The 27,838-nt window shown below is 38.9% G+C and overlaps 2 protein-coding genes across 14 annotated transcripts in view; one reads left to right on the plus strand and one right to left on the minus strand.

Annotated features, from left to right (window-relative positions):
- LOC131684476 (uncharacterized) overlaps positions 1-27,838 on the minus strand; it is a 231,462-nt gene that overhangs the window by 100,686 nt on the left and 102,938 nt on the right. The window lies entirely within an intron of this gene.
- The window catches only part of LOC131684474 (venom allergen 3 homolog), a 52,436-nt gene that overhangs the window by 22,951 nt on the left and 1,647 nt on the right, over positions 1-27,838 (plus strand). The window lies entirely within an intron of this gene.

Below are 27,838 nucleotides of genomic sequence, written 5' to 3' on the forward strand. Positions count from 1 at the left end.
TTCTATTCTGTGTGACTATGACTATTGTTGTCCCGCAGCAAACATAGTTCGCTGGAATCGGGAAACTACTACCTTCTAGTAATTCCTCGATTCCTATCAGGTCGGTTAAGCGAAAAGATAATTTTATGCGTGAGCAGACAGCACAACGGTGCCCCATGTATCTACATGGAGATACGAACTAATCTCGAACATTTGCTCGTTGTATAATCAGGCGCAGTTAAATAGTGGGGCATGGTAAACCGACTTGGCCACCAAATACGCTAGATTTAATAACTACTTGTGTCCGAACCAAATAAATCGTCGCGAGCAGTTTTTTCTTTTTATTTTACAAAAAATGAAAAGGTACCCATATGCGACATGTAACCATTCACCATACCAATTGTGCGAAAGAATCTAATAAAATAACAATCATGATTTATGTTAGATCACTGAACTGCATATTTTCTCGTAAAAGCACTCAAGCTTATGTAATCAGAACGCTAGTCAGACAGATGAGAGCAGCATATCGACCTTCTTACCGACCAATTTACCCTTATTCTGTTCGCATCATTAGCTCCATCTCCAACGGTCAGTCTGACCATGTTCGCAGCAAGACAACATATCACGGGTGAACAGCTAAAAGGCTTTGGACACATTTGAAGCATTCCAAGATGTGTGGGAAAATAGAACGAAGCAATGCGTTGATATTAGGGGTCATGCATAAATGACGTAGCATTTTACGGGGTAGGGGGGGGGGGGGGGGGGGGGGTGAACCAAATTTGTGACGAAATGTGACGAGGGGGAGGGTAGGGTCAGAAGTTGTGCGACGTAGCATTAAGTTTAAATTTTTTTGACGGGCACCCATTAATTCTAGGGGCAGATCACTTGTGATGCATTTTTAAAAATCAGCTAAATTAAATGCATTTCTTTCCATCAAAATAGAAATTCAAAATGTATTTTGCGTTGCGTGTAAGACGTCAAAACCCTACAAAAAATCAGCCCTACATTCAACCAAACGTCGAACAAAGTGAATCAGCGTAGGACATTTGTTAAACAAAATTTTCTGCGAGGGAGTGCAAAGTTGATGCAAAAATGGAAATTAAATGCATTTTTTCTAATTTGATGCAAATTTGTTATACATTTCTAGGTTGATCTGCCCCTAGTATTAATTAGATTAATTAGAGAAAACAATTTAATGTTCCTCCATTCCCAAGTTGCTTTTCACGCGGTTTTTCATTTTGTAAATTTTACTGTTCGAGGAATGGCAGGCTCGCAAAGAAATTGAAAGATTTTTCATGCGGATTTAAATTTCCACATTAGTTAGCTAATATTGCTAACTAGTAGACTTATTTTGCTAGCTGAATTAAATTTTCTTTCAGATTCAATCAAAGAAAATTTAGTAATTTAGTTGAGCTTATACTTCCTAAAATCGTTGGCCGCTGCAGGATTGTGAACTTCTCTTCATGCTTTATGACATGTAAAATGCTAAACAAAACTATCCACACTATATTTGTCATAAAATGGGCTTGTTTTGTAGGCAATTTGCTGTTATAATGAAAATGTTGATAAAAGTCATCAAACATTTTGTAAGGACATATATTTAAAAGAATTGAAAAACATATGTAATTTTTTATCTCCCTGTCGCGGTGCGTGGGGGGGGGGGGCTTCGGGAAGTGCTACGTCATTTACGAGGGGGAGGTTAGAATTTTGTGACCAAATGCTACGAGGGGGGAGGGAGGGGTCGAAAATCGCCAGAAAAAAGCTACGTCATTTGTGTACGGCCCCTTACAAGATCGGCACGAAACTTTGGTCTCATGTTTCGGAAATCTTCGCAATCTATACTTAGTATACTTAGAAAATCATAGTGTAACGATTTTACTCAATTTATGAATTATTCGAACATAATTATCAAATGATTTTGTAGTGAATTAGATACGAATGGATAATTGAAAACCAATATAAGTTAGAACTTACAAATACAAAATACAAATATATACCACACTCTCCGTACAAAAAATAAAACTGTGCTACGAAATAATCCAGCAATAACGGAATACCTAATTCATTCACACAAAAAAATAAATTTTATCGTCAACGTAATTTCAAACTTGACACAATTTAACAAATTGCAATTCACGAAACGCCATATATGCCAGGCCATAAATGTATTCCACTTAATTTTATCCGAAAGATGTACTTTCCATACGCAGTGACGTATAATTACAATTCACTATGAACACCATATTTGTATTGATCTAGGAAATAGAACGTCACGTAAAATATAAATTAAACGTTAAATTGTGCAGTTTTATATGCTCGTATGTGTCAGGGTCAAGTGATGTAAATTTACATAAGTGTGTAGATAAAAAAGAATTTTCTGATATTTCCTTTTATCGCTGACTCGGGTCCGCGAAAATTGAATGATTCCACTTGTCTGCACATTTACCAATCAACCCTAGGAAAAACTAAATAAACAGGAAATCCCATCAAATAAAATCGGAACGATGTCAATAAGCATTTAATGGGTAGGAATGATTGATTGAGCAGAAACGGAAAATACAACATAATCCCTCCTCGTCCAAGAAAATGGTATTTTTTCCGGTGATGCCATAATGCCCCGACCAGACCGGATGTCGACCCTCGATTCGATTGAAAAAAATCCCCAATCAGCGTGGGGTAGGCTTTAGAACATTATTCATTGCATGGGCAATCGGTTTCAGATGCGACATTTTGATGTGTCTCTATCAGCGACACATCAACGAAGTTTGAGAAACAACTGAACAGGATTAGAATCAATGATACCAAATGACAGGTTCAAATAAAGTTTCTTTTTCCGAAAAATCGAGTTAGAAGAAACATCTCATTGTCATAGCCGGGGAGAAAATATACTTTCCGGGCTGGTATTGAATATAATTTGATTGTACGCGAGGGACGAAATACTTCAGATCCGATCCGAATGGAGTCTAATTTCATTACTCGGACACAAACGTGACACCCATACCGAATGAAAAGATTTGTGTTGTTACTTGAGGTAATGTGGGATTGTTAACATAACCTGAGAAATGCAATAATAGAAATTTAAGTATGCTTGCCGGAAGGAATGGGTCGAGGCAAAATGTGATTCGGTGAGTTGATTTAGTCTTCTGTCACTTTTATTCAGCTAACTACATGATAAAAATTCATGAATATGATTTATAACGCAATTTGTCAATTAAATAGTGACGTAAAACTTAATTTAATAAAATTTTGCGTTCAAATTGTCATAAATAAAAATCGCGTCTCTCATAACACAAAGCTATAGCATGTCTCAGTTAATATTATTGCAGAATATTAAATCTTATCAAAGCGACATAGAAATTTCCACAACTCAACGATTTTTTTAATTACAGTACATATAAAATTATGTTTTATATGAAAATCGTGAAATTATGTTTATATGAAAATCGTGTAAATTTCAAATGAAAGTTCAGTTACAGGTTATGCAGCACATTTGTTACACTCAAGTATATTTTACTATTGCTAAACTACCTACAGCCATGAAATTGAGCCAAAGCTTTTGAGTAATCTTCTTATTATATACTAAACTATAAGTCCGATCTTGATGAAATTTGGCATACGTATTGTTTCCCCCAAGAAGATGTTCATGGCGTGGTTTTTTTTTGGGGGGGGGGTACACTGATGATGGAAGTGGACTACGAAATGGGGGGGGCGAAGAATGTAGTAATCCTTATCTATTCATTCAATGTGATTATTAGCGATGAATTCAATTTTGACATAATTATTCCTTCCACTAAAGAGATGGTCATTGGGTGGTTTGTGTGCTCGATGGGGAGGGTGAGAAGTACCTAAGCCGAGGAAAGGAAGAAGGGGGGGGTGTACTGAAGAACCCTTTTTAGCTATATATATTATATATGATTTGGCATAAGTATTTCTTCCACCAAGACGGTGGACATGATTGTTGGTTACGGAATCTGAAGGAGAGGGAGGGTTTCTGATGCAATATCTATAAATTACTTCAAAAATTTAAAATTTTGTTGCATGTATGTTTACCAGAATATAAATGGAATGGCAAAAATTTATTTGATAGAGATCTATTACGCGAATGACAATATAATACTGATGAATTGCATGAATTTGTCGAAAATTAAATTGAAAATTGCACTTGCGATCTCTTCATCTGAAGTTAAATCAACATTGCTGGATGATGGACGAACAGCTCTGCCCTGAAATAACCACTAAATCTTGCGCTTGCGGAAAACGTTACTTACAATATCAATCAAAATTCGGGTATAAGCAAAATTCTGGAAGAATGCAACACGGTTATATAGGACGAATTCACGATGACCCATAAAATGAACCTATCGAATAGTTGGTGGCGTGGTCGGCGATCTTTTTTCAAATTTTACCCGTTAGTCGACACCTACTGATGAAATCAGTTCTTGCTTAAGGAGGTAGGATTATTGTCGAAAAAATATCGTACTCAAAAAAACAATGGCGATACCGAGAGTGTTAGTCTATTCAGTCAATAACGCAACATTTAAGCAATATTTTCCTAAATGTTTACCGTAAAATATTGAAAATTGGGTGTGTTACAGTGAATCTTTAGGAGACACCTCGAATAAATCCGATGTACAGCATAACTCAAAAGCTACTGAACCAAATTGTTTGATTTTGCACAGTTCTCCTTCATATCATAACATCATTAAAGATTATAACTTTGTTCACAAAAATAAGTTTCATGATTTTTTAAATGAAAATTGCATTTTTAGCTGCAGAATGCTACGAAAAATTCAAATATCAAGAAAAAAATAAAAGCTTCGATCAATACTTGGGGATATCTAGAAGAACTGTGCAAACGTTGAAAACGATTTGTCCAATATATTTTGATTTAAAAAACAAGTTTTCAACGAGATACCTCCAGAGATTCTCTATCACTGGGTCAATTTTCAGTATTCTGCTATGATATTCGAAGAAATATTTTTCAATTGTGCAGTGATTATATGGAAAGTGAATGAATATACTAACACTCTATGTATCGCCAAAATATTTTTTTAAATGTGCCATTTTTTATGAATTAACTTTACCCACCTCCATCAACACTCCGTTATGTCTTCGTATCATTGTAAATATGTTTCGAAAAAAGAACTTTTCACTATATGTGCATACTTTTATTGAATGATTCTTATAGTCACCTACGTAGGTCAATTCGCCAAAAAAGTTAGATATATGGATTGGGAAAATGTTAATCGATGCAACAATAAATTGCACCACATGATTTTGTAAAATAATACACTCTGTTGAAGAATTAATCGATTGCGTATATTGACTTCAATTTCATACACTACTCCATCCAAAATAAAATCGATGGTAATTCTGTTACGCATATAAATGTTGAATTATTTAATTCAGTCGATCCACCATGCTTTCAGAAGTATTGGTTTTATACGTAACCTACCCAGCAGTCTCCGTCAGACGAAGGTTTTTATATTTAAACGAAAGAATAAAGTTTTTTCTACGAATTTTTGCTATTAAGGAAGTTGCTTAAGGTGTAAATTGATCAAAAAATATTCGAAAATTGACAATAACATTGTTGTTTCGAGAGCTACAGATTCTTCGTTGTTTAAAAAAATGTGTATTTGATCGCTTTTAACAACTTTGTAGCAGACACTTTTCATAATAAAAAGTAATCGTAAAAAGTTATATTCGAAAAACTGTTTTGAATGGGTCCATCCCAAGCAAACCTACATATCTAGCTACTGTTACTATATAGAGCTTTAGTAACTTCAGTAAAGATTTTCACAATAATATTTTCTAGAACTTTACTGAAGACAGCGAGTTTCTAGCTAAATTATTTGGGGAAATAAATTTTCTATCTCACTTTTAGGGGATTAATCACTCAATTCATTATATCAAAAGATGCATCCATTTATATCCAGAAACTTCTTCGAAAAAATCCATTCTCCAAAACCAATGGTTCAGGAGTTATTGAATTTTGATCGTGAAAACGTCGTTTTGCAACACTGCGCACCGCATGTGTTGCAATTGAAACTTTGTGTGCCTATTATATTAGTTACTGCGCATCATCGACCCACCACAACTGTGCTTTGATTGAAAAATTTCATTTAAGCGACCATTGTAACTAGAAAATATAAAGAAGCAGATGTACTGCTACCTCGAATTCGAATGATACCAAGGGATTTCAAACGATTGTGTGTAGGAAAACAGAGCAATTAGTTTAATTGTGCTCCAGGTGGTCAAACTAAGAACATTGTCTATCCGCAAGAATTACAATAAGTTTCTTCTTTGTAACAAAAATATTTGTTATTTTTAGTATTTTTAAAATATTTCCTGGTCCTGGTCCTGGTGGGTGTAGCGAAGCGCACCGGGTTACAGCTAGTTCATCCATACATACCAATATGGTAAATCTACAATATATGATGTTATTTTGGTATGCTATATGAAATATCATTGGTCAGGGCCGGCGGAACACGTGGGTAGTATGGGTAGTACTACCCACTCGAAAATTACCGATGGGGGAACTACCCGCTCGAAAGTTTGGAACAAACCAAAACCTGAGATTAACAACGTATGCGTCTCAAATTCTCGATGTGCAACAGATTTATATTTTTATTGAGATGCAATATTTTTAAAAATGTCGGATAATAATTAGGATTTGTTTGCAATTTGAAATAGAATACTATCTATACAAATTTCAAACGCACATTTTAACACATCTACATCTTAAAACAAGAAATTCAGATCGATGCACAAAAATATTAATGCACTTTCATTCAGACTAAATGATGCAGTTAGAAATATTAAGCTTTTATAAGGAAGGCGAAATACATATATAAGAGGGATTGATTCCAAAATCTGCGTAGCAGAGACCGCATCAGGAAAAGTGAAAAGAGAGAGAGAGAGAGAGAGTGGTCAACATTGACAGGAAAAAAAACTTGCAGCATTTTGGCAAACGGAAGGTTACTGTCAGGATATCATGGACCGGATCGCCGACTGGCCTCCTTAGATCCTCTGGGAACACTTTTGGGTACATAATTCCAGGCAGCAGTTAGCATGCCAACCAGAAGAAAAGAGATAACAACTAAATTTGGATACCTGCATATCCATATTGGGGAAATCGAGGAACCAGCACATTTTGGACTGCAACGAGTGTAGCGATCACGTGTATCAGAAGTCAAAATAACTTCCAAATTCGGTAACCCAAGTTCCCTGTTGCAAATATGAGTTCACTTCCTCTATTCCGTAGGAGGAAGAATGAACACTAGGCGGCTAAAACGTACTATCCGCTCGCGCACGCACGTTTTCTCTTTCCCAATCTGTCTCACGATTGCACAAACTAGAGCAAGTGGTTGAGTTTCGGTCGCCGAACGGACCTCGTTGTCGTTGTCTTATCAACCGCCCGACCAGTAAAAACTATGTGAACGCAAGTGAGGGTATTGGCGCGTAATTAGGGTTCGTCGCGGTTGCGGTAATTACCGCAACCGCGCGGTATTTACCGCACCCGCACCGCAAAATCTGCGGTGCGGTGAGACACTTTTTCCCGCAGATGCGGTGCGGGAAAGAGCTTTCACCGCGCGGTTTTACCGCAACCGCACCGCAAACAAAATTGATAAAGTGATAATTTTGATTATTCTAAATTGATAAACAGACTGCTATTACGAAAGAAAATCTAGCTGTGTCCGAAATATTCTGACGCTATTATTTTTACGACTTATTTTGGACTAGTTATTTTATACTTCTAAGTAAAACTTCACAAACTAAATCATTTCAAATACATAAAATGCAAGATCCAAATAGAGATAAGATTATTAGATCATTTAAAAACAATAAATTTTTACTCTTAAATCCAATTTAAAAGTGTGCATCACTTCTCTCGATTTCTGTTGGAAATTGTGGAATTATGAATCGTTTTCGATATCAATTTTTCAACTGTGAATTTTGACTAATTTAAAGGAATTAGAGATGAACTAACTATGCTGGGACTTAAACACAACCCAAAGAATATAATTATCTTTATCATTTTTCATTTTTCAGATAAGACTATTTTGTAGCTTTTTTGCCAAATACCATAGTTTGACTCCCGTTCACTTCAATTGAAGTTTTTGCCAATGGCTCTTTGGGAAAATATTAGAGGAAAATACATTAAATGCTAGAACTTTCGAACTATCCTTTACAAAATTACACTTCATACATTTTTAAAGGGAGCAATCTTAGTTTTTGAATGAGAATACATCTGTTTCTTGAAGAATGCGGAAGTTATTTTTAAAAATCATTTCTGCTGTATGCTACAATTCATAAATTTTTTGCAATTTTTCCAATGTTCAATAATTCTGTACCGGTTTAGACCGGACTCATGATTAGATGTAATGTATAGAGCAATTTTTTTCGTCAAATATGGTGTCGTTCTTATTGATGATATACAATATGTTTTTATTTCACTGTATTGGAATATTTGCACTACTATATAGAAGTACTGGTATTTGACTTTAATTTTTTTTGGTGAAATTCCTTTAAGAATGAACGGTGGTTTACAACGTAAATGCGAAAATCATCCATTTCATTTCTATATGTCAAAAACATTGAAAAAATGAAAATTTAAAGAAAAAAAATGCAACTTCATTTCTTATCACATTTTTCACATTTTACAATTAACTAAGGGGTTGATAAAATAAAAGTTTTCCTATTACTGCAGTAGAACGTTTTTGAATGTATAATGTTTGCCTTAAAATGTACGGAATTTTATTAATAGAAAATGCAAAAGTTGATTTTTTCATAAACATTACATTCTGAGGAGTCTCTTAAAGTTAAATTTCGTGTGAATAAGAATAACATTTGATTATATATGGTTACACAAATGTACAATTTTTCAACACTATTTTTAAAAATATAAAAATTTTACCGCATTTACCGCATTACCGCGCGGTGCGGTGCGGTAAATAAAGGGCGGTTGCGGTAAGCGGTGCGGTTTTATTATTTTTTTGCGGTTGCGGTGCGGACAATCCATTTACCGCCCACATCCGCACCGCGACGAACCCTACGCGTAATGGTATGATGCAAATGTTTCGAGAGGGAATGAGATAGCGATTCAGAATCAATTGTCCAAGAAGTTCGTTTTTCGAAATACGAGTTTTACTTCGGTAAAATTACGTACTTCCGGGTATCTAGAACCAAAAATCGTTTATCTGAGGGTTTTAGGAATAGCTTCTCATCCATTTCAATCTAGACCGTGAAAGAGGTTAGAGTGCGTGTTTTTTGATTTTGTCCCGCGGTGTGTCGAAAGGTTTGTCCAGTTAAAATATGAGATGTCTTTAAAATTTAGTAATTTTTTTTGCTATTAGGTGTTGCGTTAAAGTCTAGAAGTAGGAAGTGCGGATAATTCGTGTGCGTTTGCTGAAAGTACAAAAAAGGTAAATTACAATTGTGCTTATAAAAAGAGAGACAATGCGTTCACGGTATCGGTAGCCGTGCGACGGCTTTTATTCTACCGCTTAGATTGGCACTATTCATCGGCCCGCCACACCGCCCTTCGCCTGCCGACGCGCTCTAGACCGACGCGCTAGTTTGGGATATTCTGGCGCTGCAACCGAAAAGCCAGAAGTGCGACGATTCATCAAACGTTTGCACAGCAAAGTTTAACGTCACGACCATCCGGTGTGCACGTATTTTGTTGCTGGCAGCTTGTCCGGCGTTCCGACACTGCCAGCAGTTGTCCATCCTGTACGCAGAGGAACATCTATAGTCATCCGGCACATCCTTAATCGCCGCCTGCGCAGATTCATCACCGCCGGTGTAGATGCATCGCCGCATCGGAACAGTCTTCGCAGTAGTGCGAATGTGAGTGGGCAAGCAACGAAAAAGACTGTAAGTAGTACTATAAAATCCATGCGCATGGTTCGTTAAAGTTTAGCCGATACACGCACCCGGCAAACTAAAGTTCGGCCACATTATGGCACAATAGCTCGGTAGTAAATAGCGATCGCTCCCCCGCACACAGTAGGGAACAAAACGAATATAGGCAACACTATGTTAGAAAATCCTAGGTTAAGTTTATGAAAATGCTAGAGAATTAAAATATACCTAATTATGTTAATTGTTGTTTCGGTAAATCATGTTGAGGTTAAAACTGTTGTGGTAGTCATGTTCCCATAAAGTTTACTGATTTGAAGAGGTATCTCATGTTTCGCGTCGTGTTAGTTTTGTAGTCTTTTGGGTTCTTTACTCCAAGTAGGGCTACTTGGGAATCTTAGCCCCACCACTCGAGTCTCTTTTCGGTTTAGTTATTTGGGTTTTGAGGCATTCTTCCAGTGATGAGACAATACGAGTGGTGTTCTTAGGTATCTCGGGATAGGAAAGCGAACTTCTTTGGGTTAATTCGTGGGTAATTTGACGCATGAAACTGAGTACCTCTCGATTCAGTTGCGTCTGCTAGGTCGTTCCTCCAAACCTTCACTATATCGACCCGCCCTGAGGCTGGGTTTCTGGTCGGCAACCCTAAAGCACGACAAATGGTCCTCGAAAGAGGTGGCGCTTAAGCCATTTGTTCGGAAAGGTGGGACGATTGGGCAGACTGATTCCGTAGCAACGTCGTGCACGCTACATTTTGGCGCCCAACGTGGGGCCACGTTATTGGGAAATTTCTGGAAGTTAAAATTTTTCTGGAGTAGGTTTTCGTTTAGGTAAATGATACGGTTCAAGATTTTTCTTTCTTTTGCAAATTCAAATGCTAGGCTATATTACTAGATATATGAAAGTTTATTCTTCATGGGTTTTTCCTACCGCTATTTTTAAATTTATGGTACAGTTCGGATACTTGAGTGTTGTGAAAGTCTTAGTTATAGTTTGTGTTTAGTTGTTCGGATATTTTGTGTTACAGTGTTTTTACTTTATGGGAAGTTCTAACGTCCATTATGGAAAACAAATTTCCCAATGCATATCACCTGACAAATGATGAGGTGGATTACGAATTGGTAATTCGGGGTAGGATAGCGGAGACTAAATGGGGACTGGAGGCCAAATGTCAAATTTTAGGGAAACTGTTTCGAAACGATGCCCGAAAGAAACGCGAATATTCTTCCCCAAATACAATTTACGAAGAATACGACTATACTAGGGTGAAAGTGGACTTTTTCGGGAGGAAGTTGGATCGATGTCACGATGAAAGGGTTGTTTCTCGCCTCAAGCATTACTCGATGAGAGTAGCTAGAAGCAAAACACCCGACGATGCGTCGGTAAGGATGCGAAATGAGCTGACTAACTTCATTCGCTCAATATTAGACAGGTCTAATGGGAAACGGGGTCCAGTTGAGCAGAGTAGGGACGTGTTTCCAGAAAACCGCAAAGGGCCGTTACACAACGCTTACGCAGTTTTCGACAGGTCAAAGTTCGAAGAATGGGAAGGTACGAACGATTCGCAGTCAGAACCTTTGTTTTCCAGATCGCTTAGTCGGTTCGCAGAAGAGTTTCCTCTCCAACTTAGTCCTAAGCAGGCATTGTTAGACCGAATATCTGAGTTAGAGAAGGAGATCGCAGCAGTGAATGAAGCCAATCAGCAGAAATCGAACACCTCTTACGAGTATGACACGGAGGATACTCTATTCGATAAACCCTTCTATGGAGAAAGTACATTAACCGAATTGAAACACAGTAGTTGGGGTCAAACTTTCGAAAGGGACGGGATGACCAATCGTTGGTTTGAAGATTATGGTGGGGATAGCCGATCGTACGAGATTGCGGGCGATGAACAGCGAATAAACCGCTTTTCTGAAGTGTTTAGTCAGAACTGTAAAAGCGGTCGGTTAGAGCGGCGTTTGCCATGTAATAACGACGATCGTGTAGATAGGGATAGTTTGCTATATAGCTTTAGTTCAGAGGAAGTCGACGATGACCATTGCTATAAAATACGGGACCCAACTAACATCCAGGTACCAGATTGTCCATCTCCATCTTTTTACGAGAGCTCGTGCGAGACGAATCATGAAGTGGAATATTCGGGATCGTCGTATTGTGATGCCGATGAATTAGATCGCGCTCGGAATCAGTACGACTATGATCGGGAGTCGTGTAGGTCTTTGAATACTAACGTAATCGAGCCAATTCGATTGGATACAGTGCTAAATGAAGAAGGCAGTACCGATGAGCATAGTCCCGCTGATGAACTATGTAAGACTGGGTTGACTGATGGTTCTACGAAGTTTGAGGAAAGGGGAATCTACTCGTGTATCGATGAGATTTTAGACGGTGAAACTGTTCCCTTGCTAGATTCTGGGATCAGTGATAGTTTGAACCCCGAGGAGACATGGGGCGGTTTGATATTAGGAATGAGTCCGGTTCCAAGCGAGGGTGGTAACCGTAGTGTTCACTTAATCCCTACTTCAGGATCGACACTAGAGGAAAATAGTTTTTGCGGGATCGTCGGCAAAAAATCGTGGAAAAGCGGCAAAGAATCTGCCGAAGGGTTGTCTGTACCCTCGAAGTGTGAAACCGCCGAACCGCAAAACACCTTACTGGAGAAAGCGAAGATCGATCGAGATGTCGAGAAACATGGCAGAATTCCGTCGTTAGTCAGAAGCGAGTCGTGTCCAATACGACGACGAAGGGTTTTAATTTCAGATGGTCGTGCATATTGCCGCCTTCGAGATTCACTCGTCACTGAGGATGTTCAGTCGAGAACCCAGAAAACGGTTTACAAAAAGTCTGGCAATAATAACTATGTTCGCTACTCTGTGGAAGAAGGGACTCCTGTGAAAATTTTGGAGCAATCGGGCAAAAGAAAACTTTTTGTTATGTTAGCACTTAAATCCGTGCTGGCAATTGTAAAGTGGGTTAAGGGAGCGCAACGCTACGACCGTGAGGATTTGAGTGGGAAGCAGCCTACGATACTGAACTTCAAATACCGCAGAAAACTCAACCCACCCAATTCCTCCCTCTCTCCCACTTAAAAAGAATTAAAAAAATTCGAGCTATGTATCTTTCATTTGTTGAGTAGAGACAATTGCACCATGATGCGAAAGCTCTGGTTGCGGAAAATACTGTTCCACCGTTTGTAAGGCTCTGCACTGTTCTTAGCACAGCTGCAGCCCCCACAACAACTTTAATTTACTGGGGGATCCTTGCGAAAGCTCAAGAGGCCTTACAAATCTGGTTGGAAACAGTTAATTTGATTTCGGGAAATAAGCTTCGTTCCCCCTCATTAGTTACTACTGCACGTATAGCTATCCCCTCGATTAGAAGTCAGAGAGAGTTCACGGCGCAAGCCTGAACGATGATCTACCAAACCAGAAACTCCGAGCCAAAGTGGCGTTGAAGAGGAGTACCTGTAATGGGAAACACATCGCGAGTCCAAGACTGGGGATGCTTGGATGATGACCGTGCAAGACTCGGAGGACTTTCCTGTGTAAGGTCGATGACGAGCAAACCCGAGTGAATCGAGCTGGCAGTATCAACTAGGAAGAGGGAAAGTTACGTATTTTCTTAAGGAAATTCAAGAGGGAAAGTATTCGAACAGGTTGGCCTGCCTGTCGAGAGAGGAGTCGATATCTTCCCCGGGGCCGAGACTACGACGAATAGGGTGTTGTGTTTATCACAATCACCCACCCTCCCCCGTATTTCTGTAAATAATTTCCGTTCGGATTAAATGATGTTAGTGTTTTTACAACTACATCGAGTCTTATACTCTATGTTAGTACCTAACGCTAACATATATTGAAATTTACCTGCTAATTATGTCTATATTTTTTTAATATGGAATTATTTAATGTTTTTGTTCGATGTTAATATTTTCATGTTTATATTTTGTTATTTATATGCATGCAATTTATTTATTTATAATTATTTATTTGTGAATTATTTATTTGTTCAGTTATTTCATGTTATATTTATTTATTTAATGTTTAGTTATTTATTTTGGTGTAGATGATTTATGTTTATTTGGGAAATTTATGGGGTGAATTATTTTATGGCAACTTTTGGCCAGTCATCCTCCTGGATGAATTTTGATGGAAACCTTTCCGATTTGGAACACTGTACTGTCCGGTTGCTCCTAAAATGTAAAGTTCACCATTAGATCATGTTCAAAAAACTTACCTTCAACTGGAATCCAACTTCCCTCCTTCAGTTTCCGCTGGTTTCTTCAAAACCAGTTTCCGAACAGTATATTCCTGTGGGGTGGGTTGGCCGTCGACACCCGTCCATCTCCCGCTAAGCTACCTGATAAATAAAAATAAAACTGATTTGAGTTACCTTTTCTTTTGTAATCCACCGTTTGCCGGACAGGTTGTCTGCATAAATTACCTGAAAAATTTACAAAAACACTCCGATCTACCGTAACACACTTTTGATAACTATTTACTTTTTTGTTTTGACGTTTCTTATCGTGGCCGTATTGGTGGTTCAATGTGTGCGTGATATTAGTGAATTTTTTTGGAGCTTTCATAGGGTTGCCAACTTTTTACCTACACTTTCGTTAAGTTTTGTGTGGCCGAAATATTTCGGCGTGAGAAACATAATGTAAAGTGGGAGTAGGGTAATGTAGGGTATGTTGTTTCAGTGTGTGTGATCATGTGGTCGGAAAACATTCCGGCGTTGAAAACGCAGCGGAAATGACGTGATGAAGTTTTCTTGGGGAATTATTTTGGCAGATTTCTCACTGGCCGATGCATTTCGGCGTTAGAGTTACTGCTAGGGGTACGGATATGGGTTTATTGCGTTTTGTCGTTTCGAGATTTTTGACCAAGAAATATTTTGGGGTTTTCTCGGAAGACAAAACTGTGCGGTAAATTAGATGTAGGGATACCTTTCCATTGAATTGGAGTAGTCCCGAAATCTGATGAGCCTGTTATTGTGTAATATGGAGTTATGCGTTTTGTCCATTTGAGAGTGTTGACCAAGAAATTTATTGGGGTTCTCTCAAAGGCAAAACAGTGCGGGGAGTTTAACGTAGGGATACCTTTCCATTAGATTGGAGTAGTCCCGAGGTTGAATGAACCAGTTATTTAAGGTTTCGTGTGTCATTGAGGTTTAATGTTTGTGTTGAAATTTTAGATTCAATGCTATTTGGGAATTTGTATGTGCTTGAGTGTTTGATGTTTGAACCACCAATAAGGAAACGAAAGAGATGTCAGACCTACTCAGTATTTCTGTACTAGTTCTGAACCGATCATTTTGTAAATATTCTGTACATAGTAATCTTAAGTTACTATAAGGTGATTGCTTGTAATGTATAAGTCTTCAATGTGTTATTTTGCTTCTTCTTTACAGTTTACCGTTACGAAAATTTGGTTTTACTCCTTCAACCAAATTTTCGTAAAATAAGCTGGGGTGTTATGTAGCGATCACGTGTATCAGAAGTCAAAATAACTTCCAAATTCGGTAACCCAAGTTCCCTGTTGCAAATATGTGTTCACTTCCTCTATTCCGTAGGAGGAAGAATGAACACTAGGCGGCTAAAACGTACTATCCGCTCGCGCACGCACGTTTTCTCTTTCCCAATCTGTCTCACGATTGCACAAACTAGAGCAAGTGGTTGGGTTTCGGTCGCCGAACGGACCTCGTTGTCGTTGTCTTATCAACCGCCCGACCAGTAAAAACTATGTGAACGCAAGTGAGGGTATTGGCGCGTAATGGTATGATGCAAATGTTTCGAGAGGGAATGAGATAGCGATTCAGAATCAATTGTCCAAGAAGTTCGTTTTTCGAAATACGAGTTTTACTTCGGTAAAATTACGTACTTCCGGGTATCTAGAACCAAAAATCGTTTATCTGAGGGTTTTAGGAATAGCTTCTCATCCATTTCAATCTAGACCGTGAAAGAGGTTAGAGTGCGTGTTTTTTGATTTTGTCCCGCGGTGTGTCGAAAGGTTTGTCCAGTTAAAATATGAGATGTCTTTAAAATTTAGTAATTTTTTTTGCTATTAGGTGTTGCGTTAAAGTCTAGAAGTAGGAAGTGCGGATAATTCGTGTGCGTTTGCTGAAAGTACAAAAAAGGTAAATTACAATTGTGCTTATAAAAAGAGAGACAATGCGTTCACGGTATCGGTAGCCGTGCGACGGCTTTTATTCTACCGCTTAGATTGGCACTATTCATCGGCCCGCCACACCGCCCTTCGCCTGCCGACGCGCTCTAGACCGACGCGCTAGTTTGGGATATTCTGGCGCTGCAACCGAAAAGCCAGAAGTGCGACGATTCATCAAACGTTTGCACAGCAAAGTTTAACGTCACGACCATCCGGTGTGCACGTATTTTGTTGCTGGCAGCTTGTCCGGCGTTCCGACACTGCCAGCAGTTGTCCATCCTGTACGCAGAGGAACATCTATAGTCATCCGGCACATCCTTAATCGCCGCCTGCGCAGATTCATCACCGCCGGTGTAGATGCATCGCCGCATCGGAACAGTCTTCGCAGTAGTGCGAATGTGAGTGGGCAAGCAACGAAAAAGACTGTAAGTAGTACTATAAAATCCATGCGCATGGTTCGTTAAAGTTTAGCCGATACACGCACCCGGCAAACTAAAGTTCGGCCACATTATGGCACAATAGCTCGGTAGTAAATAGCGATCGCTCCCCCGCACACAGTAGGGAACAAAACGAATATAGGCAACACTATGTTAGAAAATCCTAGGTTAAGTTTATGAAAATGCTAGAGAATTAAAATATACCTAATTATGTTAATTGTTGTTTCGGTAAATCATGTTGAGGTTAAAACTGTTGTGGTAGTCATGTTCCCATAAAGTTTACTGATTTGAAGAGGTATCTCATGTTTCGCGTCGTGTTAGTTTTGTAGTCTTTTGGGTTCTTTACTCCAAGTAGGGCTACTTGGGAATCTTAGCCCCACCACTCGAGTCTCTTTTCGGTTTAGTTATTTGGGTTTTGAGGCATTCTTCCAGTGATGAGACAATACGAGTGGTGTTCTTAGGTATCTCGGGATAGGAAAGCGAACTTCTTTGGGTTAATTCGTGGGTAATTTGATGCATGAAACTGAGTACCTCTCGATTCAGTTGCGTCTGCTAGGTCGTTCCTCCAAACCTTCACTATATCGACCCGCCCTGAGGCTGGGTTTCTGGTCGGGCAACCCTAAAGCACGACAAATGGTCCTCGAAAGAGGTGGCGCTTAAGCCATTTGTTCGGAAAGGTGGGACGATTGGGCAGACTGATTCCGTAGCAACGTCGTGCACGCTACACGAGGCCGAAGGGATTCGTTTAATGGAGATCTGGCGCTGGAACACTAGGTGCACGACCAGACAACATGTTTACTGTCGCGATAACCGTCATCACAAGCGCAGAGACCGCTTTCCATGACTCCAATACGCCGGAGATGCGCATTCAACGTATAATGATTGGACATGGCCAAAGGTATCAACCGAAGAAAGTCGCGACCTTCATCCATCCCCTTAAACAATGGTTTATTGATACCTCTGGGATTCCTAAACGTCCATTGTCACACAAAATTTGCCAATTTTGGAGCATCCTCTGACAAGAAATATTGAAAAACTCGTTGAAGCTGCGGGATCTTTCATAAATATCACCTTCTAATGCCAACGTTTCCGCCTTCTCATTACGATTCTAACCTAAGTGTACCTTTTCTCATTACCCGGAATGGATCAATGCGAAAGAACTCAAGCTAATATTTGTTCCTGGTAATCTGATACGATTTTTCAGATAAATCTAAGTAAACTCCCATATTTTCTTCAGGAAAAGCAAGGTTTGCTTTCCATGCTTCATCGAACGGAGAGCCTCCTTGGAAGTGTAACAATGTGGGCATGGTCGTTGATAGGTGAATATCAAACGATAAATTTAATGAGGAAAATGTTTGCAGCACAGCCTCTTTTAAGATCGCCCTCATCAGTACTCTCATAATAATTAGCATTGAAGCTATGCATAGCTCTCATCATCTGACGAACGTTACGATGATATGAGCACTACAATGCTTAGCGCGAGCATCTTTGCTGTCAGATAAATTCGAGGGTTTAAAGACCAATCATTACGTTTATATACAGCATTAACATTTCATCGCAAAACGTCTATCGTCTAGAATGAGGATCTATATGGAATGCTGTTGTCGCCGAAGAAGCATTCTTGATTCCGTGTATTCCAACCAAATGTTAAATCGAATACACAACGTAGGGCCTAGCCACTAGACGAAATATTGTTTCTTTCGTTAATCTGTCGACGAACCGTTGCCAATAACTGCGTTCTTCAGCTTTCATCAAGTTTTTCGTTTGCGTTTCCAACGACACATATATATTCAGCAAAAATCGGGCGATCGGACGTTCAAAAAGTTCTTATAGGACCTGTTCGCGTACAATTCTTAGGACTCACTGCCAGCCACGGGGTGGGACACCGCCAACAGTTGTTGGCGCAGGGTACACGTTTCGTCTAACCCTTAATCGCAGTGTAGAGAATCAAGCCAATCCAAACGTGCTTCCACCGGAGGAATTTCTTGTATTCAAGATGGTCATATTGAAATTGTCGCGAATATCATGTAGTAAGATAGATCGGATGTCATCGTGAAGACAATCCCATTATATACTGTGATAGTTGAAGTTTTCTAGAACCAGCTGCGATGCAATGTATATGGAAACAATGCCAATAAGTCTTTGCGTTTTATTCGGATTTGACAAGCGACAACTTGAATTCCTGGTACCGAGGGAAGGCTAATCCGATTGAAATAATAGAACATTCTGATCCACAAAAACGTTCCTCCATTGTGTTTTCTCGGCCCAGGCGGATTGTGGAAGATCTACGTCGGAAGTTAACCAGGTTTTAGACAATGCAAGCATTTTGTAAAACCTAGGAAAATAATAGAACTGACATTTAAAGATACTTGGTTTTGGATGTCCTATGTAGAATTTCCGAGACCAGGAGCCACCTACTTCGGTTTTGTAATAGCACCCATCGAGGGACACTCTTAGGCATTTACAAGGAAGCTTAGGAGAGGAAATGATTCACCTCTTTCGAAAATTTATAGGCACATTAGAAGATGTTTCCTCAATGGGATTGTCAGAAGCTCGCGCTTTAGTGAACGAGGGAGCGTAGAAATTAGTTGTGGTCGATGGCGTAGCACTCTTTAGCATTTCTTCTCAGAGCGTTCCTTAAAAGAATCCTTCAGTTTTTCTTCGTATAATTCATATGCGGGATATGTCGCCACTTCCTGCGGAATCTCCAGAAGGAAATTTTTTCATGATTATGATTCTCTCCGCATTTTCCAAATCGTACCTTGTTTCCACAATGGATAAACCTGCGGCCCCATTGTTTACAGCAACAGCAGTTCATGCTCCCTGGCACAAAAAGGCAAACAGGTAGACAAGCCCCGTTCAAAAGAACAAAGTTTGGAAGAACAGATCTGGCGATGGGCTCAAAATGAGGTTCAAGGAAAATAAGTTTTCTTATACTCCTTGATTTTTGCTGAACGCAATTACTTGCATACCAGAATTTTCTCTGACTGAAGCAAAGCGTTCTGAAAGGAAGCAACCCCATATTTCGCAATTAAGGCCCCTCTCGTAGAATACACCATCAATTTCTACTTCCTGGGCGGGTACGTTGACCAAATACGCGATATATCGATGATGTCTTTGGTCCGGAAGTAGACCATCCAGGTGCCGCTTCTATTGATGGATATAATTTGTATTGAAAAGGTGAATCATCGGCATTATTTTTGCCATCGGAGAAATTTTCAAATCGACCTTCATTAAACCTGAAAGGATGTCGGTCTTCGTACCTTCATATTAGTCAACACTATCCTTCGGGCTTAGTAAAGAAGGTTTTGCCACCGGAAATGAAAAATTAATGCAACGAAATTCAAAAGAATAGAAATATTGGTACTTATCTGTGGGACATTTGTAGTATCTGTAATCAACAAACACATTTTCGCTTAGCCGTCGGTCATACAGCAAGTTTACAAAGGGCCAACAGCTACTATCAGGAAACTTTCATTTTCACTTATACACGCCATATCTGAACTTTCGTCAGCACGGGCAGAAATCACTCCGAATCTTACTACCCATTCGGGAAAAAATGTTCCGCTGGTCCAGTCATTGGTACACCAGCAGTGTTGGCAAAAGTATCATTTATGGCATTTAATTCGATCTATTGAACTTTGAACAGTTATAACTTGTTTTAGAGACATTCTAACACCATGCAGGAAGAATTGTAGTCTGTAGAATTGAAATTGCATTTGCTGTCATTTGAGATACGTTTTTTCACTTTCTAATCATTTCCTTTTTGTCCGTTGATCCTCTTTTCGTCTTTCTCAATTCGCGCCTAATTATGTCCCAATAGATTCTGATCGAACGGAGTTCAAAACAGTTTAGGGGGTTTATGTCTATTGGCATAAAATCCACAAAATGAGAAGCAGGTACCTCTACACGGTTTTGGAGTAGTCACATGAACTCCAAACGCCAAATTGAACTCAAACAACGATTTTTGATAGCAAAATCCGTTTTTGGAGGCACTCAGTTTCATAAATCTCTCCGTTTATGGTACGTTTGGTCACGAATTGTTATGTTTGCTATATGTGCATATGGCCTGCCAAACCAGGTACTTCGAAGCGCACTTCGACAGATTCTTCGGTTTGAAAAGCTATATCCATATCTTTACCCGTAAAATGTTCTTGTCGCAGCCACTGCTTATAATCTGCTTAGATGTAGGTCTCATCATCATTGATGCAGCACCGATATTTTGTTAGCAGCGTTGTGTTGAGTTTCCGGGCGAACGTTTTGGCACCACTCTGCTGGCGATCATCCTGATTTTAAATATTCAGCACCTTATAAGTTCTCGATACGTATCGATGCAGGACTTGGCCAACACTTTATGTTTCTCAAAGTTTTATCCAGAGGGTTCAATCTGGATGAAACTATGCGAAACATCATGTTTTTTGGTCAAGCTTTGCATCAAAATGTTCGGATTTAACTTGAAATCAGCAATCGGCACTCTGTCGGTTTTTTATGCAATAGTCGCCTCAAGCCAGTGTTAACAATAAAGCATCGTTATTTTCATCGTTGTTGTGTCGCGATAGTTCATTTCATGATGGGCGAAGTTGATCAGCAAAATTTGAAAAATCTTGGATTCAATGCGGCGGCAACCTGTTTGAAAAACTGTCCAAACCACCCTAGTAGTCGCGAAGAGGAACAATTATTAAAGGTGTAAATACAGCTTAGACTGACGGAAGTCATCGTCATTCAATTTTACTATACACGTAATGCAGTACTGATAACGTTCAAAACTCTGGATATGGCGGAATAGTTTTGCTTTTATTAACAAGATGCAGCTGAGCAGGACATGATAAGGTTGATGTGCTTCTGCACGATCTGTCTCCGCGTACTAGCAATCATTACAACCATCATGTCGGAATACATAGCGGTGAAATCCGTTAGGTAAAGCTTACAGAATCCTTGCAACGGTGTTAGTGCCGTAAGAATGCGAGTGACGAAGCCTATTCCTTCATATCATTCAATGTGACGTTACCACATCTCGAATAACGTTGGGCACATATGAAGGACAAACCCCTACGCGCCAGTTCTAAAACAAATAGAAACAATACGGAAAACCATGTACGAAAACTTCTAATGAAACAACATCAAATGCAAGCAAACATAACACATCATCCTCAGCAACATCAACTAATTCACAAACAACCGTAGTTGATGTTTAGGCACCAACGTATGCCGAAACAGACACAATCTAAGCACAGCGTTTTCGACATTGTGTTGCGTCTACTACCACCAACATCAGTAGCCAGTATCACCAACGATAAAGCAAATTACAAAAAAACAAGGAGACAGTTAATCGTGAAAATCTATACAACATCAACAGCGAGAACAGCATTCACGAAAACGAAAAAACGGACAAAGTGACCCCCAAGTAATAGCAGGCGATGCAGCCAACAAGAGAAAAGATCTTCACGCGAAGTAACAAAACGCATAAACAAGATTCGATGGATGTATAATTAAATTATATTTATTTACTTTCATTTGCACATTGCAAATATTAAAAGATCCACGGGTCAGTTAAGCTAACACATTGCCGTGTCAAATAAATGGAATATCAAAAACTTAGCGGAGGTAAACCATACACTCAAAAAAAAAACTGGGCATGGAATTTTATCAATTTTCATCCAAGTGTGAAAAAAGTTACGCACGTGTTAAAGTCTTCCCGAAAATAATCAACTCACCCTCTACTGTGATTCGAGCACCAGGTAAAGGGTGTACGGAATCAAATTGCACCACTTTTTTTTCCATTAGATGCCTTCTATTAAAATTTTGGGTGAGATTGGTTCAATGTGTATTGTTTACACTGTTAAAGTTTCGCTAGCAATTGTTCAATTGTTATGAAAATGGAGTCAGAAGAACATCAGCAGCGTGAACAAATTTTACACAAGTGCCTACAAAATCCGAATCTTTCTCACCGTGCCATTAGCAAGAAGCTGGAAAAGGTCCAATCTACGATAAGTCGTATTCTGAAACGGCATAAGAAACAATGTACTATCGATAGTGAGAGAGCAAATGGCCAAAATGAATCTTCGTATAATGTAAAGGGTCACAACCTTTCAAGAGGAATCCCAATAGTTCGGTTAGAGACGTTACGAAAAAACAGCATTTAAGCGAGACTGTTATGCAAGATGGAAAAAACCTGTTTTAATCCACCTAGCGGTGCAATTGTGCCTTTCTCATTTCTCTAAACTATGGCACGGAGGCTTTTTATGTTCAACATAATTGTGGAAATGTCCATTACATTCTTAGTACACTTTGCACTTATACACAATGGCATGCCAGCCACGAACTTGATGAGCTACTTGTCGACGGTGAAACACTTGAAACAAAAAAATATCATACTCCATTAGCCTAATCAGCATTAGATCAATGTTATCTGCTTGCTAACTCATTTTGTCATGCGGGGGTGGGTATGTGAGGCGGGCGAAAGTCCCATGAACGAACGACTCCCCAGCTTAAATTGGTATGCTTTGTGATATAGTGGTGGTTTAAAGATGATGGGGTTGAAAGGTAGGGGTATGAGGGCTGGATGGGGTGGTGGTCTAAGGGGTGATTTAAGGAGATTTTTAAAGGAGGGGAGTGAACAGTAGAGGGGGGGGTGTAACCCCTCTCCGTAAACCATCAACTACGCCCCTGTTAAAATCCAGAAACCTTATGCGAGTCGAAAAAAAAATTTGACCGGGATTAGGTTGACGTTTTTCAGAGTGATTGCATAACCTTTCTATATGAGAAAGGCAAAACGTGAAGGATTACAAAAGTCAAAAAGCGCAGAATTTTGAAGATCGGCAGAATATAGTGTGTTGCGTTTCGGCTTCGCCTCATCAGAAACCAACACTAACTTATTGTCGGAATAGATTAGCGCCGGCTTGACGCAAATCCCTTAAAACTAAAACACACTTTGTGTTTCAATCGAACGACTGATCAAACGTGATGTCCCGTTCGAGCAGAAGTTCTGTTTATGCCGATGAGACACAGTGAAACCGAAACTTGTCTTGGCTTAGCAGGCCTATGCGAAAGCACTATGCTATATTTCACCCTAAGGAGGAAAATTTGGTAAAAACCAAAATTTCTCGCTAAGGTGAAAATTTGTTGGTAAAAACCAGTCTTTGTACAGGAGGGCACAAATCCTTATTTCATACGGTGTTGCGTTTCGGCTTCGCCTCATCAGAAACCAAAACTAACTTATTGTCGGAATAGATTAGCGCCGGCTTGACGCAAATCCCTTAAAACTAAAACACACGTTGTGTTTCAATCGAACGACTGATCAAACGTGATGTCCCGTTCGAGCAGAAGTTCTGTTTATGCCGATGAGACACAGTGAAACCGTACTCCTGTACAAAGACTGGTTTTTACCAACAAATTTTCACCCTAGCGAGAAATTTTGGTTTTTACCGAATTTTCCTCCTTAGGGTGAAATATAGCATAGTGCTTTCGCATAGGCCTGCTAAGCCAAGACAAGTTTCGGTTTCACTGTGTCTCATCGGCATAAACAGAACTTCTGCTCGAACGGGACATCACGTTTGATCAGTCGTTCGATTGAAACACAAAGTGTGTTTTAGTTTTAAGGGATTTGCGTCAAGCCGGCGCTAATCAATTCCGACAATAAGTTAGTGTTGGTTTCTGATGAGGCGAAGCCGAAACGCAACACAGTATGAAATAAGGATTTGTGCCCTCCTGTACAAAGACTGGTTTTTACCAACAAATTTTCACCCTAGCGAGAAATTTTGGTTTTTACCAAATTTTCCTCCTTAGTGAAAAATATAGCATAGAATATAGTGGAAAAATCACGCGCGGAGCTTTGCACTCAGCTGTTGACGAAATCGCATTGTCCTGTCATGGATGATGAGACCTGTGTTTATGTACATTTCAGGCAGCTTCCTGGGTTCTTTTTCTTCGCTGCAAGTCATAAGTTCGACGTCTCTGAGGAAGTTATAAAGCGGAAGGTGGTTAAGTTTTCCAAAAAAAAAGTGATTTTGTAGGCAATTTGCTCGTGTGGAAAGCGGAGCACTTCGTTCGTGACCCCCGAATACATTGGAATTTCAGCCAATTGAGAATCATGAAACAAATGCTTCGGAAGCATCCTAACGAAGATTTCGGAAATTAGTAAAATTGAATTTCCAGACAAAAAACCTTATGAACAGTGTTAATAGGAATACGTGCATTTGGATATGGCTGTAAAATTGAATGAAACGAACATGGAAAAAGTTCAATAATGTTTTATCTTATATCCTGAAAGTAAACAATCAGTGTTGAATGGGCGTATTTTGACGAACCTTTTCTTGTGATGCTATTTAATTCCGTGAAATGTGACGTATTGTAATGCTAGCTGGGAAGGTTATGAAAAAGAAGGCTAAAAATGTGCGATCATAATAAAATTTGACACTGCGACATCTACAGTTACAAAGTGTTGTTTTAGGATCCATATCCAAGAAGGAGGCATGGTAGAGCTAGGGCGATTGAACGTAAAATCATCATTCGCACTCAGTTATTAAAACCAGCAAAAAATTCTTTGTACATTATTCATGATGAGTTTGAGACCATTTTAGTAAACGGAGCGTTATACTATGTACACTGGAACCATTTTACTTTTTTTAGAAAAAGAAGGTACACACGCACAAGTTTTTATCAAAACTTTCTTTTCCTCGTCGAATTTACTTCTCAAATGAAGTGAACATTTTCGACACATGGTATCAATACATATATCAATAATTCACATCGGATGATATTGTCTCCCAGCACAACAGGCGGCTCAGTGAGAAAGTCCCAACTGACGATGTCGTTCTCTGTTTCGCAAAACTTTTTTTTATGGCGCAAAAGTTCTATCAACAAGTCGCTCCACGCCTCACTTCGACTCAAGCTCCACGATATGCTGTCAACCTGCCCAGCCTGTGTGGGACGTGCGGTAAGTTGCCGAAATATACGCATAAACTGTGACATATATAATCTCTTTGTCGTTTTATTGGTAAATATATTACCTCATGTTGCGGCTCTGGCGGTTGGTACTGAAGAGTTAGAATCCCGCTGCGGTCGTTGCTCTTACAAGATGTAATTAATCTTCCACAACCACTGCGAGAATGTGCTATCCCATCCAGAAAGAGTATACGAACCAATAATTTAATTTTATGCTGACAGTTTTCGCTTTTGGGACACCAACGTTCGAGTTTTCTCATAATTTGATAACCGAACAGCATAGACATGAGACGTTGGTGACACGGACGTGGACGATTTGTTGATTTCAGGGACGAAACAAAGCTATAGGAACTTTCGTTTCAAAAGCATACATTCCGTCTGTGTTTGCGTGTTTCCAATCTATCGAATATCTATGCTTATTCGCACCGAAGCATACACGGTGAAACGAAATAATATATTGGGGAAATTGGTATTTGACACAAAACTGTTGATTATGTAATATTTCAGTCTTCGAAAATTTTATATTTAAAAGAGTGGTGACAAATTTTGATTTAAGTGGGTACATAATAGATTAAAAAATGCTTTTTGAATTAGAATTCTCCTAACGTTTCAATACAGCAGTTCTGTTTCAAATATATCTACTGGAACAGTTTTCCAGTTTTTGAATACAAATAATTTTTGTTGTGGAGCAATAGAGGAAGGACTGTTGCTAACATCGCAGACTAATTGTGAGTTATCAAACAACCACAGCAAACGGCGAAAAACCGAAAAATTTTGGTCAAAATTGTTAGAGTCGCATTTTAATCCACTATATTGGAATAGGCATTTATATTTTTTTGATTTTAATGCATACTAACTCAAATTCGTATTTATAAATCATACAACCTTTTTTCTTGATGTTGGCTGAAATATTACTTATTTTTATTAGTGATACTCAACATTGAATTGGCCAATGAGTAATTCAAAAATCTGACTTCAGATCCGTAATAAGCATTTTCCAAAACCTATAATTTTATGTAATTGTTACAAAATGTTTACAATTTATCACGAAAGTGTTCTCAAAACTTTAAACGCGTTTATCGCAAATCATGATTTTTCATAACTGATTACTACCTTCATCTTTTGACCTTTCGGAAGAAAACCTTTTTCATTGGAGGAATAACCTATAAAATCTACAAATTCAAGAAATTTTTTTAAGTGAAGCATTAAAGTGTTTTCACTTAAAAAAATCGATCTCATAGTTTGAGATCGCACCATTACATCAAATTTGAAGCTTTTTACCCGTTCTTAAGGTCTAATAAATTTAGTTTACTTTAGAGCCTTATTATAATTATTTTTTTGTTTTTGATCTAAGGCAGCAGACAGTACGCTGTTTTGAAATTCTACGCGCACCTAACCTTGTCGTTTTCGCTAGAGACAGAAACTAATTCAGTTTCGGACCCAACTGCTGTCACACTGTTTGTTTGAAGCCAGTTTCGAACCTAGGTTATGCGCTACTGAATTGAAAACCGGGTTGGGTTCTAAGCTTAAATATATTTCGGGTTCGCTCACACCACCGCTGTTTTGCGAGAAGCCAACTCAATTTCGTTAAAAACGTTTGTTTGAAGCAACTAACCTGGATTAGTTTCTATGTTTTCAATCGAAAACGACATTATACAAAACGACACCAACAGCGCAATTTTGTTTTTTTTTCGTATTGAAAAAAAAATTGTAAATGAAGTGAAAGAGATAAGCTTTTTGAATCCTAAAACTGTTTCCTTCTATGTTTTTTCACTGGCCCACAAAAAAATCAAATTTTGCTTACTTTTTGACCATGTGAGTGAGATCCTCCCTTTAAATTATTATTTTATTATGTGTTTATAAAGTTCAGAAGATTGAACAAACGGCAAAATGATAAATAAAAATATTTTTTCCTTGAAAGGCATTTTCCGGAAATTTCTAAAAATAATTCCGTTTGCGATTTTATCTTAAATAATTGTCGGTGTGTAATAAACACAAAATAATATTACTTCATTGATCTAGAATTTATCTCTTAAATCAAAATTTTCCGTTAATTTTTTGATGCGTTAAAAAATGAAGAAACATTTCCGAAGAAATGACAGTTCCAAAACCAATAGATTCGTCTTAGCGATCTCCCCCTTGATTATGATTTTATCACACCGTACGATGGTCAAATTTTTCTGCCAACGATGCAGGGGAATATTTGGCTGTTTCGCGAGAAGAGGTCCAACAGTTTGAATCATACATCATCATTGGACAAGCAATATTCCTTCCGTACACGTTCCAAACCGCAACGAGTATCGACTATCGATAGCCAAGAGCCCGGTCACCGAATATCTAGAGAGGAAAGATACATGTTGGTTATTGCAGATATGTCTTCCATGACAATTTATTACGATCCGGCGGACACGGTCCTTTCTGTGATAGATTCCATTTACGGTCGGTCTGCTG

Source organism: Topomyia yanbarensis, chromosome 2 (assembly GCF_030247195.1).
Source record: "Topomyia yanbarensis strain Yona2022 chromosome 2, ASM3024719v1, whole genome shotgun sequence".
NCBI classification, from domain to species: Eukaryota; Metazoa; Arthropoda; class Insecta; order Diptera; family Culicidae; genus Topomyia; species Topomyia yanbarensis.